Raw genomic sequence first — 5,336 nt, 5'->3', positions numbered from 1 at the left:
TCTGCTCCGTAGTGTGACTTGTGCGTGCATGTGTGTGTGTGTGTGTGTGTGTGTGTGTATGCACCGCACTGCTGTCTGGTTCTCCCGGTGAGGTCACAGAGCCCTGATGCCAAGCCCTCAAAAAGTTTTTGTATCCTCTTTAGAGACCCTAGAGTTGACAGCAGTCTTTGGGCCTTTTAGGGCCCGCTACTTGATTAACTGTTGATAGACCATCTGCGCTGTCCAGAGTTTCACATGGCATCTGCTGCAGCTCATCTGGAATCTTATGTTTAGAAATATTTGTCCACTTACCAACAAGGTTCTTGGGTAAGCGGCAAGATCCGTGCGCGAGCCATTGTAGAATCAGAGGGAACAAACAGTTGCATTTGATCGGTTTTAGTTTCAAATTGGGAAAGCTAAAAATGTACAGGTTAACGTATCTTGCGCTTCATCTGTCCTCTAATCCTTCCACGTGGATTCGGAGCCCAACACAGCATCCACTTCCCTCACCCCATATTGCTTTGTATTCGGCCTTGTTGCTTTAATTCTGTGCAAGCTGGACTTCTGGCAATTGAATAAAATAAGATATGGGGACGTGTTGCAGATATGTCAGCTACGTCTCCAATATTACCAAAAAGATATTTATGGAAAACAGGTTGTTCCGTATACATTTTTCCTAAATTGGTTGGCCAACGTATTCCATTTGCACACCAAACGCTCTTTGTAACGTAAGTCATATCCCAAAACTGTTTGCCGTCGCTATCACCGCGTAGAGGGTATACATCATACATTTCCTTATGAATAAGTCTTCAGTCTGTTAACGCAGTGAGCTAGTAATTGAGAGTGAACTGTCTCAAACAGGCACATATATAACAAATTAAAAACAAATATGTGTCTGTGTGTGTACACACACACACACACACACACACACACATGCACGCGCGCGCAAAATGTGCTCCAGGTTACTTTAAATCATACGGTAGGTCACGTCTGTTTGTACGAGTGGTTTTAAGAAACTATAAACACGAAATAATATAAATCTTTACTTTTCCTGTGGAAAAGCTCTTGGATACATAAGCAATTTGTTTCTTAATTTCTTAAAGCCAGTACGTTTAGAAAGTTCTTTCTTACAAAAATAGACTATGGCATTTGTTTATTTTTTTTTTCTGAAGAAAGAAGATGTAAACTCAACCCATACCTTAATTCAGAGTTGAGCATGTTTGAATAGCCAATGATAAGGGATTTTAAAGACTTTTATTTTTATTATTTAAAAAAAAATTTTTTTTTAACGTTTATTTATTTTTGAGACAGAGAGAGACAGAGCATGAAGGGGGGAGGGGCAGAGAGAGAGGGAGACACAGAATCGGAAGCAGGCTCCAGGCTCTGAGCCATCAGCCCAGAGTCCCACGCGGGGCTCGAACTCATGGACCGTGAGATCGTGACCTGAGCTGAAGTCAGATGCTTAACCGACTGAGCCACCCAGGCGCCCCTAAAGACTTTTAAATAAAGGTTTTGATGACACTAGAAATTGATCATAAAGTTGTATAAAATTAATATTCAGGGTTCCATATCATTTTTGTCACCTTCTTCACAAAACAATGGGCTTCTGCTCTTTGTCTTACTTTCTCTACTGTCATGCTATGTAACCCATCTAGAAGATAAGTACTATTATTTCAACAACCCACATGGTAATAGACATGAACTTACCCAATCATAAGGCATCATCCTCAACAAGCTCCACGCCAGCTCAAAAAAGGAACACGGAAGTACTACAGAATAGCGAAAATGACAAGGACAATGACAGCAGTGATGGTCATAAAATGAACAACAAAGTAAGGTATCACCTAGAAGAAATTGGGTGCTTAGGAAATTGCTATGTGACACTATAGAAAACCAGTATCTAAAAAGTTTGTTTTTCTAGGGGCTCCTGGGTGGCTCAGTCGGTTAAGTGTCTGACTGCAGCTCAGGTTATGATCTCCTGATTCGTGAGTTCAAGCCCCGCTTTGGGCTCTGTGCCGACAGCTCAGAGCCTGGAGCTGCTTCGGATGCTGTGTCTCCCTCTCTCTCTCTGCCCCTCCCCTGCTCACACTCTGTCTATCTCTCTCTCTCAAAAATAAATAAATAAAAATGAAATTTAAAAATAAATAAAAATAAAAAGTTTGTTTTTCTAAGGGTGAAAGCGATATTTTTTTTTAGTCTGTTTAGCATACTTCAACTTAGACCTGACAGAATTTCCAGGTTTTTAGAGGTACTTAGCCAATCAGCCACAACGTTGATGACTTAGGACAAAAATTTTTGATCAACATTATTAAAGGGCAAGGGGCTGCCGTTGCTGCTTTGGGGAGGTTTTCAGTTCAGTTAGACTCTCTCTCACCATATACACATGCCTACACCCTAGTCCTTTTATTTATTATTGGAAGTGGCTTTTCCATACAGACTTTCTTCAATTTTCCACAGCTGTCTCTAAATTTCTTATAATTTTAGAAGTATAATAAAAAGTAATCTTGGAATTCTGAACTTTGTGTTACAGAGAAGACTAGATACACTATAATTCGAAGGTAAAAATATACTTCAGCAACAATGTAGTGTCTTCTTATAGGGAACATGGAGGGAGGGATTTATTTAAGTAGTATTGCCAAAGGCTAGAACTATTTACTCTCTTTTTCTTATTGAATAGTGTTCAGAAAATAAGTTTAAAATAATGAGAAATATTTCAACAGTACAAAGGCTTCCTTTTCTTGGTTTTCTTCGTCACTGGTAGACCATTCCTTTTTTAAAAATTACTTTTGGTTGGGGTGCCTGGGTGGCCCAGTCAGTTAGTGTTGGACTCTTGATTTCGGCTCAGGTCACGGTCTCACAATTTGTGAGATCGAGCCCTGCAGCAGGCTCTGCTTGGGATTCTCTCTCCTTCTCTCTCTGGCTCTCTCTGTCTCAAAATAAATAAAGAAACAGTAACAAAATGCTTTTTTTTTTTTTTTCATTTGCTTGCATACACTGAGGGCAAAAGAGGAATTAAAGGAACATTAGATACATTGGAAAAGAACATTTAAAGTTTAAATTCTCTGGGATAAGTAGTAAAGGGAAAGACACAGGACAGTAAAATTATGAAGGACTTACTTCCCCAAATCAGACCCGGATTTGAATTTTGGCTCTTCTGTGGATTAGCTGGATTCCCCACAGTAACTGAATTAACTTGTGCGTGTTGATCCTTAAATGGAAATAAATATGGTTACTTATCCCACAGAGATGTTGCCAGATTCTTTGTTTTATTGAGATTGGGTTTATTTTGTGTGTGTGTGTGGTTTTTTGAAAGAAAGATTTCATGGCTTTTTTTGTATCATGGGGCATTGAAACATCTGAACAAATCAATGTCTGGGGGCGAGGCAGATGTTTTCCCCTTCACGTCTTTGGATTACTGAGCAACTTGTCAGTAGATTCAAACAAAAATAAACACAAGACAACTTTTTGCATTACTTCAGTCTTTCCAAGGCAGGCGCTGGAAACTCGTCAGATGCAACTAATCTAGCATCCAAACACCACGCGGATACCTGTCGCTGCTGTGCCCTGAGCCTGCTCCCACCTCTGCCCTGCTGCTCTGGGGCTGGTATTCCATCATCTGGAGACATGTGCATAGTGTTGGGAAGAGGAGGAGGAGAAAATAAGAAGAGTGCCGGGCTGGGAAGAGGTCAGCCGAAGTTGTGCAGGGCAAGCCTGAACATGCCATTGGAGCAAACCCGTGCACCATTGAAGTTCTTCAGTGGGAACATCTGGCAGAACCCCATGATGGGGTCTTCACTGGGCTTGAGCTGGTCCACAACCATGCTGGCAACGTGGCTGGCTGGCTGGCTCAGGTCCGTGTGGTGCTGCTATGCTGGATTTTCTGGAACAGAAGGCTGGACAACTTTTCCACAATGGCAGCTTTCCAATGGAATTGCTGTCCTTCCCATAATAAGGCATGACCGTCAATATAACTGCACCTAGGGGCACCTGGGTAACGCGGTAGGCTGAGTGTGGGACTCTTGATTTCCACTCAGGTCACGGTCCCAGGGTCATGGGATCCAGCCCTTCTGTTGGACTCTGCGCTAAGCATGGAACTTACTGAAGATTCTTTCTCTCCCCCTGCCCCTCTACCCTGCTCCCACTCTCTACCTAAAATTAAAAAAATAAAAATAGATATAAATCGCACCTAGTAGAGTTCTGTTGTTATCAAATAACTAGTGATAATGTTGAATGGAGCTGGTTCTAGTCTGCCCACAGATTGGCTTGTCTCCCATTCTGGGGCATCACTGGGCTTCTGCTGAGACCCGGTGCTGACTCCAGAGCCAGCAGGTGGCAGGACATGGGGCTGAAGTCGGCGAGACTGGGGCAGACTGGGCTAGGCCACACAGGGAGGGTCTGGAGCCCCCCAACGAGGTGTCTGGCACAGGGGGAAAGGCTGGGCCCAACTCAGTCCATTGCAGGTGCCATGGGCACAGTACAATGGGATAGGCACCTGTCTGTCCCTCTTGTGTCTCTGCATGACCCCGGCCCTGCGTGCCTGCGGGGCACAGGGCCAGGGTCTGGGGCCTGGGGATGCACAGCAGAGGCTCCAGGTGGCCCAAGCACAGCTCCTTTGGCCCAGCCCCCTCCTGGATACCCTAACCCCTGACACTCACCCAGGGGCTGGCATGCATTAGGTATTTTTTATCATCTGCTGTGCATCGCATAACCTGTTTAATGGATCTGGTGGCACAGGATCATGACTGGAGATGACAAATAAATAGAAGGTGTTTTTTGGTAGAACGTACAATGGGGCCTTTGGTAAAAAATATTAAAGCAATGACCTGATTCAATTCAGTAACTTCTAGATGTCCCCCAAAAGGAGAAAATCAAAAGACATTAAGGAGCTGAGTTATCCTTTGACCCCAGGTTGATGTGCAGAAGAAATGGCAAAGATGGAGAATTAATCTCCTAATGTTTTAGATAAGACTATATCATATTGTGTCAATCTCCCTTTTTGTAGAAAACAATATCTGTGGTTAATTGTGAAGCTCCTGGTGTTGACAGAAGAAAGTTCAAAATGTATGGGAATGATGGTAGTCAGAATCCAGCCTCTGGGAGGAAAAAGGGTCCAATTTAGTCCCCAAAGGGAAGCATTTTAATGGGTCGGGATTAAAAATGTAAATGGTGATAGCCCTAAGAAGTGAGACCTGAAAATTAAGAATGTAGAAATACCGAAAGCTTTTTTGTTGCCACAGTAGGTCAACTCTCTGTTCTTCTTTTTGCGTGTCTCCTCTTGGCTCCTCCTTTTGGATTACATTATTCTGTTCTCCTCTCCCTGGGAGGTCCGTTTGCACGGTGCACTAAAAGGACCAGGA

The 5,336-nt window shown here is 43.1% G+C and overlaps 1 pseudogene; it reads right to left on the bottom strand.

The window, feature by feature from the left end:
- Nucleotides 1–3,663: 3,663 nt before the first annotated feature.
- LOC102956422 lies at nucleotides 3,664–4,253 on the bottom strand (annotated as a pseudogene).
- Between the last annotated feature and the right edge of the window lie 1,083 nt (nucleotides 4,254–5,336).

Source organism: Panthera tigris, chromosome A1 (genome assembly GCF_018350195.1).
Source record: "Panthera tigris isolate Pti1 chromosome A1, P.tigris_Pti1_mat1.1, whole genome shotgun sequence".
Classification (NCBI taxonomy): Eukaryota; Metazoa; Chordata; class Mammalia; order Carnivora; family Felidae; genus Panthera; species Panthera tigris.
Note: the sequence above shows the minus strand (reverse complement) of the source record. Positions and strands in the feature narration are given on the sequence as shown.